Raw genomic sequence first — 11,798 nt, 5'->3', positions numbered from 1 at the left:
TGCGTCCCTTCTGAAAGGGGAGCAGGAGATCAACAGTCAGGGAAGAATGAGCGGATCAGCCAGGTGGGCCTGCGGTGGAGGCGACTTCCACCGACAACGTTAAGCCACGTTGTGCTGCTGCAGAAAGACAGCGAGTGGGCTACCTGGGATGAGCGCCTGGAACTAATTTGTTTAAAACCATGATGGTCTTGGTTGATTACCAAGTGGGGAGCTATACAGGGTGCCACATGGGCGGGATGGTCTGTGCTGCCTCCCCTCTAGCCTCTCCTGCACTGGTAGGTGAGGGCTAACTTCTGGAGAAAAAAAAGGTTGCCTGTGACTCTTGGCGGTGGATCACTTGACTTGCACGTCGATGATGAATGCAGCTAACTGCAAGAATTTGTGTGAATTGCAGCACATTGATCATCACACTTCGAAGGCACCTTGCATCCCTGAGTTTCCTTGGGTTTCTCCCGGGGCTACGGTTGTCTGAGGGTCGCTTGAACGTCACTCATCCTGGGCCCTCCCTGCGGAGTGGCTGGGCCTGTCGTAGCAATCCTATTCTCTTTGTCCTCTAAGGTCAGACCCCGATCCCACCATTGCAGGATCTGTGGACCTGGTACATCCTGACCTCTCGGCACCCCCACCTTGTGCGGTTCAGGAGGGCCAGGCACCTGGCGTGCCCCAGTGGTATTGACATTGATATTGATATTTTATTTATATCGCGCTCGTACAAGTTTCTGAGCACGACAAGGCAAGGGAGCGGAACAAGGGAGAACAAAAGCAACGATCTTACTAGGCCCAGTGACATTGAGAATGTGCAAGTGCATGGGAGAGGGAAAGGGGAAAAGTGCATGGAAGGGGAAAGTGGAAAGTGTAGAGCAAACAGAAAAATAATAACAACTAAATAAATAATAAGGCAACAAACAGTGGTAGAGCAGCCAGCAAGTGGCAATTGCTGTGTTTACGCAAGTGCCATACCCAGCTGGCATCGTGGTGGCCTAAAAACAGATGCATCTTCCCTTCTCATGACTCATCAGCTTTCCTTGGTGTTCGTCAGCTCTTCCACAGTAAACAGGTTGCAGCATTCCTGGGTCCCGCTTCCCTTTCTCCCTGGCTTTGCTCAGCTGCTCCCACATCCCATATCCCTCTCAGCTCCAGCCGTACTGTGGAGCCCTTCTCTGTGTTTGAGTGGCTTGGGTACTGCTGCTCGGCTCCTGCGGACAACGGGGAGACTTCCCTCTTCATCCCGTCGTGGCTCTGACACACCGAACCAGCATCTGCGGTCTTCCTTCTTTCAAAGTCCCTCAGAGCCGGCTTGCTCCACGGCCTGCTTTGTGGCTCAGTTGTCACTCAGTCTGCACCAAGCTTTTCCAGTTAGTGCCTCTGCTCTCCATGCTGTTTGAGATTGTTAGATGTTCCAGCACCTATCACAGATTTTCAAACACTAGCGCAATTGATGTGCGTCTCTGACTCATTGATCTTCATTACTCCATTCAGTGTCCTCGTCCCAGTATTGCTATGCATACGGATTGATAGGCAATTTTTGGTATTTTATTGATTGAGTATTGAAAAATGTCAGTAGGTCTTGTGGTCTGTAGAAGGGGTTTACCACAGTATGTCATTAAGGCATGAACAATGGAGGGGCCATACCTATAAGGGTAAAGGGTGTCCTTGTCTCGTCCGATCATGCCAAATCCCCCCGATGACAGTCGCCTCCCCCATGTGATCCTCCCTCACATAGCTGCCCCCAGGGTCAGGATCAGGTAGCGGCTGCTCTCCCCTGGCCACATGAGGGGAGGTCATCCCTGGGAAAGGAGTGATGACATCATCAGAATCGTCACACTACTGATGATGTGTTGTAGCAATAGTAGTCCTGCTCAGTATGAGAGCAACTGCACGTTCAGATATTTGGTGTATGTGCTTAGCTGAGGAGCCAATTGGGTGAAGCTACCATCGGTGTGATTATGACTGAACACCTCTAAGTCAGAATGCCCTCTAAATTATAATGATACCACAGCACTTAGTTGGTCTAGGATAGCTAGCTTCTGGGCTTGTACGTAGAGACATTTTCCTTGGGACTTGAGTGTGGACAGAAGAGGGCCACCTATATCACCTGTAGTGCACTGCATGTTCATGCGGAACCCGGTGCTAAATCATTCAAAAACAACCTGATTCTGGGTCAGGGTTTTGTAAGAGGCAGAGCAGAGCAGCTACCACGCTGTGATCTATTGAAATCCTTTGAGTCAAGCTTTCATCGATGACACTACTGTTGTTGTGGCACCACCACACGAGTCTCTGTCCTTCCTGATGAGCTGAGGGGCACATGGGAAACTCCCACCCACCCTGGATGCACCCTTGGGGTGCAGGCTGGTTGGGGAGCACTCTTCTCCCTTTTCAGTCAGCCTAGCTGGCAAGATGGCCTTGGCCCAGTTTACGGACGCATGGTGGCTCGAGGCAGCCCATGCGTGGCAGGGAAGAGAGGCTGTGCTTTGGTTCATGAATGTTTGCTGAAGGTCCGGGCCATGGGCACTGAGGTGGCTGCTTCAGCCCCATACTCTGGACTGTGGCTGTGAGGCAGGCACAACATCATGGCCGCCTGGCCATCTGGTCGGGCAGGTTCCTAGTGATTGCATCAAATGCAAAAGCATCGAACAAAAATGCATCGAACAAAAATGCATCAAAAAATGAATTTTTTTAATAATGGGGGTTGCCTAACCCCTGTTTTTTTACCCCGAAAAACCCATTATAGTAAAAAGAAAACTGTACCTACAAAAAATGCATTTTTTCAATGCATTTTTTTCGATGCTTTTGCATCCAATACTATGTATTCGATGCAATGCCTGGATACCGGTCGGGTAGTCAGACCAGATGTCTAGAGTCACGGCTGGCTAAACTGTCTCCTACATTTGCCTGCATCCAGACTCCATGAGCCTCCATAAGCCCCCACTTTATAGTAATAGTAATTGGAAAGTGTCTCCTGTGGGATGGATGTGTGGCACTGGACCGAATCCAGAGGGGCTCCTCCACACTTGGACCAGGTATTCAGAAATGGTGTGGCCCATCAGGCCTGGATGCAGAGGCAGAGGGTATGAAAGCACAGCAGCTGAAGGTCTCTCAGAAGGGTATTGCTCTAGGGCATCAAAGGCATGGCCCTGGATGGGCAGGTTGCAGCCATGCCAGGTGGCCACGAGGTTTCCCTGTCCTATGTGTAACTCCTCGTGCAAGTCTGGTTTGTTTCCTTTCCCATGCTGCCTGTCTATGCAAGCAGACAATGGGCCTCATTACAAATCAGGCGGTCCGGAAATAACGGTGGCGGTAAACCCGCCGCCACCGTTGTTTCCGGACTGCCTGATCCTGACTCCTGCAGGCGGGAGGTGATGTTCCTGGCGGGTTTAACACCGCCTGCCTGCAGGCGGACGAGGAAACACTGGCAGCATTACGAGATGCTGCCGGTTTTTCCATGATCCCCAGTCCCATTGAGTCCCGTAGGACTCAATGGGAATGGGGATTAACACCATTCCGCCTTCGTGATTCCCGGGAAAACGGGGTTGTAATGCCCCAGTGATTCCGGGAATCACAGAGGAGGAATGGTAATACGAGTCCGGCGGTAACCAGGCGGTTTTACCACCTCAGTTACCGCTAGACTCGTAATGAGGCCCAATGTGTTCTTGCAAACCATGCAATGGTGGTACTGAGACATGTCCCCATGTGTACTTCCCATGGCCCTGCCTGTACGTTACTCTTGGGTCACTTTGGGTCACTTTCGCATTGGTAAAGTGACATAAAATGATTCCTTGCAATGTTCCAGTTTGACATGTGCATGTCTCATAATTGTGACCCATCGCTGGGCGTACACTTGTGTGTCAGTTTTCATACTGATTGCATGGGCTTGTGTGTGCGTGTGGCAGTTGCTGGTTGACTCATGCTGAATTCATGGTAATGTTAATGCAGTTTGTGCCACACATGCTTTGTCACTGTCGACTGATGTCTATGTTCTTTATCCCCTTTTCCACAGTTGTTGCAGCTGGGAAAGCGGGCGGAAGCAGTGCTGTGGGGTGGAGAAGACACAGGCCCCTCCTCTACTGAGAGCGATGTGGCTGGGGTAGGGCCATTAAAGACAGAGGCCTCTTTGGAGGCATATGGGTTGATGTAAGTGGATGTGAAGGAGGTGGCCATTGTAGCCCAGCCCATGGTGTCAGGTGGGGGCATCAAGGAGAATGTTCAGGCTGCACCCCTGGCCCAGAGACATGGGGATTTGCAGTCTACCATAGAGAGGTCAGCAGAACCTCTTGTACCTGGGCCGGTTGTACACGAATTGTTCGTTTTACAACTGTTCGAATGACAATTGACCTTTTCACAATTGACCGAATTGTGAAGGTCAATTGTAACATATATGGGGGGAACCCCCCGCAATCCCCCACCCAACCCAAACCCGCCCCAAACCCCATATATATATATATATATATATATATATATATATATATATATATATATATATATATATATATATATATGTATATTACCAAAGCGATATATATTACATGGCCACGGTAGTGGCCATGTAGTTATGGTTAAGTTGGTGTTTCCGTAGGAAGAGCACTTTTCGGGCGCTTATAAAGTCACTCTCCCTGGACGGATCCTCACCAAACTTTGCAAAAAAAGTATTTGGGTCACTCTGAATCTTCTTGCAAAGTTTGGTGAGGATTCGTCTAGGGGGGCTAAAGTTATAGGGGGGGTCCCAAAACTTTTTTTTTCCCATAGACTAAATGGGAAAAAAAAAATGCTCGCGTCTACAGCCCAAACCGCTGGACGGATTTTCACCAAATTTGGACCAGGGGCAGCGGCTCGGTCCGGAAAGCGTGCTTTTGCAGATTTGGTGAAAATCTGTCCAGTAGTTTTTTTTTAAATGACCAAAAAGTAGGTAAAAAAAAATTAGTGATATCTGTGTTCGGTCCACGGGCGGACTTCCCTGTTTTTTCCGCGGACAGTGTCCTGATTGGCCAATCAGCTTGCGTGATGTTCGGGAACATGCAACGTGTTCGCTGATTGGACGGCGTCAGATTTTCGGTAGCGCCCGCCATCTTGGATTCGCGGTCGTCCGCGGACAGCGCGGTGAAACTTTGTTCAAAATTTGTATTTAGTAGAGTGTGTTGGTGTGTAGGAGTGTTTGGGGAGGGTGGGAGTGTATGAGATATGATGAAAGTTGTGTTTCTTATGTGTTAGATGTTCTTTTTGTGTTCGATTTGTCTGCGGACATCCCGGGTGTTCTCAAATGTTCTAAATAAACTGAATGGGGGGTGTTCTGAGGACTCAATATGTGTCCGTTTTGTTCGCAAGCAAACTGAAACTGTTCTAAGAACACTCGCAGTGTCCTGAAATGTTTGCATATAAACAAAATGGGGGTGTCCTGAGGACGCTGTCCGTATTGTTCGTTGTCAAGTTGAATATGTTCTAAGAACACTCGCGGTGTCCTGAATTGTTCGTAAATACACAAAATGGGGGTGTTCTGAAGACGTAGTCGAACACTTGCGGTGTTCTGAAATGTTCGCAAATAAACAAAATGGGGATGTCCTGAGGACGCTGTCCGTATTGTTCTCTGTCAAGTTGAATGTGTTCTAAGAACACTTGCGGTGTCCTGAAATGTTCGCAAATAAACAAAATGGGGGTGTCCTGAGGACGCTGTCCCTATTGTTCTCTGTCAAGTTGAATGTGTTCTTCGAACACTCATGGTGTCCTGAAATGTTTGCAAATAAACGAAATGGGGTGTTCTGAGGACACTGTCCGTATTGTTCGTTGTCAAGTTGAAACAAAATGGGGGAGTTCTGAAGACGTTTCTAAGAACACTCGTGGTGTCCTGGAATGTACGTAGGGGGTGTCCTGAAGGCGTAGTCCGTATTGTTCGCTGGCAAGTTGAATGTGTTCAGGACACTCGCAGTGTCCTGAAATGTTTGCAAATAAACAAAATGGGGGTGTCCTGAGGACACTGTCCGTATTGTTCGTTGTCAAGTTGAAAGTGTTCTAAGAACTATCGCGTTGTTCTGAAATGTTCGTAGGGGGTGTCCTGAAAACACTGTCCGTATTGTTCGCTGGCAAGTTGAAAGTGTTCTAAGAACACTCATAATGTCCGCGGACATTACAAGTTTCCATAGACCATAGTTGAAATGTTTGACTCTATGGATGTGATATGCTGCAATGGTTGTTGCCAGGGAATAGAGTCTTGGGTGCATGGCCATTTGGCAGCATATCACATCCATATTTGCTTATAACTTTGGGTGAAAAACAAATGTATAAGGAACAAAGGTATTAGATACTATGGATGTGATATGCTGCTATGGTTCTCCTTATTATTGTATACTTACTGTTTGGTCTAGTAACGGGAGTACATGTTTTTCTTGTTAATTTCTGTGATAAAAGAAAATAGAATGTTAGTATTAGTATTTTGTAATGACTTATTACATTGTATAATCAATATACTTTTTTTTTGGACCCTCATATTTAGTAGATTACAAATCAGAGTACTGTGCAATTTGCTCAGTTTCTGTATTTGTTGCTAAAAATCATTGGGTCTTTGGGAGAAAAAAAAATCCATGTTGGATTAAAAAAAAACCTTTTTCTGTTATGCTACAGTTTATTTGTTTGTTTGTTTTCAGTGTTCACTTGTTATTTCTGGCTAATGCTTAATACTTTGGCTTGTTGTATTTTTTTGGAGCAGTAACATATTATTTATTTGTTTTGATATTATAAAATTTTGGAGCAGTTAGATACCAATTGGCATATTCTAACTGTCTATTTTCTGATATATTTTAGTGGTATTGATTTATCTATTTGGATATTGTTAAATTTTGGGACCTTTAGATACCATTTGGCGTATTCTAACTGTATATTTTTTGTCTAATTTAGTGGTATTCATTTATCTGATTAGTTGTTGTAGAATCTTTGAGCAGTTAGATAGCTTTTGGAGTATTCTAACAGTTTATATTTATTTAACACAAGTTTACTTAGGGTTTAAATGCAGTTTAGTTATCGAATTTTGGTTTTAAGAACATCAAATAAGAGTTTGTAAGATTTCCTGGTAATCTCTGCTTTAGAGTAATGGTACTATCATTACATTCAAACCATCCACATTTCTTTTTTATATATGCAGTGTAGTGCCCTGAATTGGTTGTCGCTCCTGCGTGGTAGATTATACCTATTGTTGTGAAGGTTTTCTTACCAAGTGATATTTGACCATGTGTGAATCCAGTCAGCTTGCAGTTGTTTTTGGTACCATCTGCATTGTAACGTAGAAGCATTAGTGTTATGTATTTACTATGTGTTTGTATTACTAACGTGGAGCGATTATCTGAATTGCAGGTAGACCATAATCTACCATGGTTTGCATTTTGTACAAGTCGCTGAAATGGAATGGATTCACAATTTGGTATTGATATATGTATGAAGCGTTCATTGGGGATTTCTTCTTGTGTCACATTGTTGCAGAGAGTGCATGTATGTTTCCACATGTATGAAATCTGAAAGATTTCATTTATAGGTATGTTTTTGTTTTCCAGTACTTGTAGTAAGTACATTAGAAATTCTTGTGGATCTTCCTGTGAATTTATAGTGAATTTCACCATTCGAGCACAGTAGTCCAATTGTTGTCTTATTCCAAAAACACTATACGTGTTGTCAGGATTGTTTGCTGCATTTCTGTGAAGTACTAACATTTGCAAACACAATGGGTCTGTACTGTGTAAGTAAATGTTTTCAACAATTGGTGGTAATTGAAATAGAATATTCATTGCTACATTTGCGTAGCAACTTACACCAACAACTTCACCCTAAGTTACTAGGGGAATCCAGACGTGGAGCCCTTGCTCACTATTGTTAGAGAGGCACAGCTCCTCCCTACTGATGAGGTCCAACCAGACCGAAACACGTGTCTGGGGATGCTGTTGGTACTCTTGTTCAGAGGAGAATTGCCTAACATTTCGGTGCTGGACTACCCCAGGGCAGGACAAAGACTGATATGTTTGGGATATATCTTCTCTGTGAAAGATAGTGAGCTAAAGACTCTGGGTAAGTCTCTCGTAACCAGGACTAATGTCTGGCAGAGAGACTCCCAGGACCCCCCTTGTGAATAAGTACATGCAAGCCATGTGGAAGGAGTGTGGGATCGCCTACAGATTTACATCTGCTTATTTAATTATTTATTTGACATTTGTAGAGCGCGCCAAACCCATAGGTATCTGGGCGCTGGACAGGTGAGTGATATGGAGGCGCACAGTAGAAAATATATCGTCCACAAACAAATGGCTTAGTTGAGAGATTCAACAGAACTCTCAAAAGCATGAGTGGAGCTCTTAAGGAGCCCCAGAGAAGAAAGTGTGATCTCCTTGTACCATGCTTACTCTTTGCCTCCAGAGAGGTCCCAAAAGAAGAGGTTGGCTGCAGCACCTTTGTACTTCTCTTTGGTCACCCTGTGAGGGGACCACTGGCTATAGTCAAGGAATGATGCATGCTCCCCATTCCTCCTGTCACTACAAATGTGGTGGACTATGTGCTGAGTTTGAGAAAGAAGATGGCTTTGCTGATGGCTCAGGCCAGTGACAAGGTAAAGGTTGGTCAAGCTTTGGTTAAACACTGGTATGACCAGGAGGCTTTGCGTATCCACTTTTCTCCAGGCCAATAAGTCCTGATTATGAATCCCATAATGTCACTACACTTTAATATTCATAACCCTTCTCGGGTCTCATACTTTTTCTAAATCTTTCCTTTTCTTCCTTCTTTGAAAGTTTTGCTTCTTGGTCAATCTTAGATTTATTTGAAGTCTCTGTCCGTGTTCATATTCATTTCTTGGCAATTTATACTGAACATTACTTTACCTTTACGTATGGATTAAATCAAACTATGATATGTAAATACAAAATATTTAATTTGATACATCCCAGAGAGAGTCTTGACCAGATGATGGCAAATGGGACAATTAATTTACAATCCCCACTCAGAGTAAGTCAGATATAAATTATGATCTACGAGAAACTCTATTGAAAAAGTGGTAGATTATTTTGTTTTTGCTAGTCTATGTTGCCTTATCTACCACATGTTATTCAGGGTTCCCTACATATGTTTATCTATTCCAGCAACCATGGTTGCTATGGGACATATATCAGAGCGTAGACAAATGTGTTGCATTTACACCTCTACAAACTCCTTTGGGCCTCCTCCATATACAATTTCTCCGGCCTGCCTTCTGGGGATTAGGGTGGCATTGTACTTCAGCAAACTACCAGACTTGGAGCATGGCAGAAAATGCCACTCTAGGCTACACAGAACAACATATATTAGAAACCATCCAGGGTCCCTCCTTCTTCGACCCCACAGTCTCCAATCAACCGGTAGTCTCCTCAAATACAAGTGACGATTTGCTCACACTCAAGAAGAAGTGTTTCAGGACCGAACACCATGGACACTTCTTACGAGAATGCAGGGCAGACATTGCCTGAGCGCTAGTCCTTCCACAGTGCTACATCCGGTCACCTTCACTGACACTGGAGAGGGTCCATTGCCACCATCGCAACCCCACTTCAGGCTCAAGGGGGTATAGTACATGGCACTATTTCCATTTCCCCTTACGGACTGCACTTTCAACACTACCCCGTGCACCAGACCCGCCCCAGTGCTACTAGGAAGAAAGAAGGGTGGACCCCTGTATCACTATTAATTCCAATCTCATACAAGGGTTGTTTTCCTCTGTTTTTCAGGACTTCGAAGCCACATACGAGGAGCCCTCATTTTTGAGTTAAACTACGCAGGGGTAGACTTGTCGACCCAGACGAACAGATGCATGTGTCGCCTGCTGTCTACAGTTGCCCCCAGTAAGGATCAAGAGATGGAGTCATAACTCAAGGGTAAGTGATCTCCTGGGTGCTCCCTAGAGACATTTTAATTACAATTTTACCATCATGTGTCCAGACACTCACAAAAATTATGTATGTCTTTTCAGGGTCTTTAACTCATGCCCTGATGTAGGCGGTTTCTTACCAACAAAGCTGCCGAAACATTTAACTTTCTGGGAAACTATGCTAACAGACGACCTCCCGAGTTAACACTTCAAAGCCACTTTTTCATGTTGGCAGACACTATTAAATGACCTACAACTCCTCCAGATCCAAGGACAATTAGTCAGATGATGAGTTACCAGAACTAGTGGTTCTCAGTGCATCCTAGGGGATGCACATTGGTATTGTTCATATGTAAAGCGCCTATTCAAAAAGCAAGTGTTTCGAAGCGCTCAAGGAGGGAGGGAACAAGGGGGACAAACAACAGTCATTCAGAGCCCTTGAATTTCTGAATGATACAAGTCTGCACAGGCAGAGTGGGTGCATGGAACAAGTGCATATAATACAATTAACAGTGTAGATAACAACAAATAGGTCTGACAACAATTCTGCGTGTGTTTCCAAGTGCTTTGAGGTGCCACCATGCAAGGAGGGGAGACAAGGGAAAAACAGATAGTCGATCTTCAAGGCATGGTGCATTCAGATCAAGCAAGTGCACAGACAGGCGCAGTAGAGGGGAGGGGGGACAAGTGCAGTGGGGTGCGGGAGGGGATCAAGTGCGCCAATTCAGTCAGAAGCTGTGTTAAGTGCTGGGAGATGCCACTCTCAAGGGTCATTGACCAAGTGCAGTAACGATGAGGCAAGTGCAGGCACGGAGGCAAATACGAGAGAACTGGCGAGGTGCCAAGGACCAGTGAGACTCTGTGGTACACTAGGCAGCCAGTCAGCAGACTGTGTGGAAAAGGAGGGAGAGAGGTATAGAGCGGAGAGAAATGTTAGCATGGTAGAGGGAGAGAGAAGGAAGAGGAGAAGAGGAATGTCTTAAGGAGTTTCTGGAACTTAAGTTGATCAGGTTCAAGACAGAGTGTGGCAGGGGGGCTATTCGAGAGGGAGGCCCCTGCAGAGGATAAAGATCTCCCTAAAAATCTCTGCTTGAAGAACCGGCTCACTCGCAGAAGGTTGGAGGTAGATGAGCGGAGGGCTCGGGAAGGACAGTATTTTGATAGGCATCATTGCATATAGGTAGGTCCCAGGCCCCAGAAAGCCTTGTGGACAATGCAGAGGGCCTTGAACTTGATCCTTGCAGCCACAGAGAGCCAGTGGAGGGATTTCAGTGCCGGAGAGATGCAGTCACTGGGCTTGAGATCAAGGATAAGCCTTGCAGTTCTGTTCTGGATGAGTTGCAGAGGGTGCAGGGCAGAGGCAGGGAGGTTGAGAAAGAGGCTATTGCAGTAGTCCAGCCTTGAGAGAACCAGGCCTCTGGAGACAGTGAGTTGCTGGGGGAAGGTGAGAAAAGGAAGAGTACCTCTGAGGAGTTGTAGCTGGCAGTTGGACTTTTTAGAGATGTCCGAAATGGGAGTGGCGAAGGAGAGAGTGTAGTCAAAGATGACCCCAAGAATGTTTTGCCTTGCAGGTGGGTGTGGGCGCAGGGCCAAGGGAGGCCGGCCAGAGTAAGAGTGGGAGAGTGGGAGCTTGAATCCCAATGCAAATGATCTAAGTTTTACTGGTGTTGAGGAAGAGGTTGTTTGTAGCACACCATGACTGAATTGCGGACAAGCAGTGATATATGACGAAGGTAGAGGAGGTGGCTGAGGGTAGCGTGAAGAAAAGTTGCTTGTCATCCGCATAACACTAGAAGTTAGATATGAAAGTGGCAATCACACGTGCAAGGGCAGCCATGCAGACATTGAGGAGAAGAAGAGGAATCTAAACCCCTTACCAATGTGTTCCAAGGCATCCATTCAGATGGCTCAATTGAGGGTGTCTAATTGGCAC

The 11,798-nt window shown here is 45.8% G+C and overlaps 1 pseudogene; it reads left to right on the top strand.

Moving 5' to 3' along the window:
• Positions 1-317: 317 nt before the first annotated feature.
• On the top strand, positions 318-478 carry LOC138514888 (5.8S ribosomal RNA; annotated as a pseudogene).
• Positions 479-11,798: the final 11,320 nt, after the last annotated feature.

Source organism: Ambystoma mexicanum, chromosome 12 (assembly GCF_040938575.1).
Source record: "Ambystoma mexicanum isolate Mex_15411 chromosome 12, UKY_AmexF1_1, whole genome shotgun sequence".
NCBI lineage: Eukaryota > Metazoa > Chordata > Amphibia > Caudata > Ambystomatidae > Ambystoma > Ambystoma mexicanum.
Note: the sequence above shows the minus strand (reverse complement) of the source record. Positions and strands in the feature narration are given on the sequence as shown.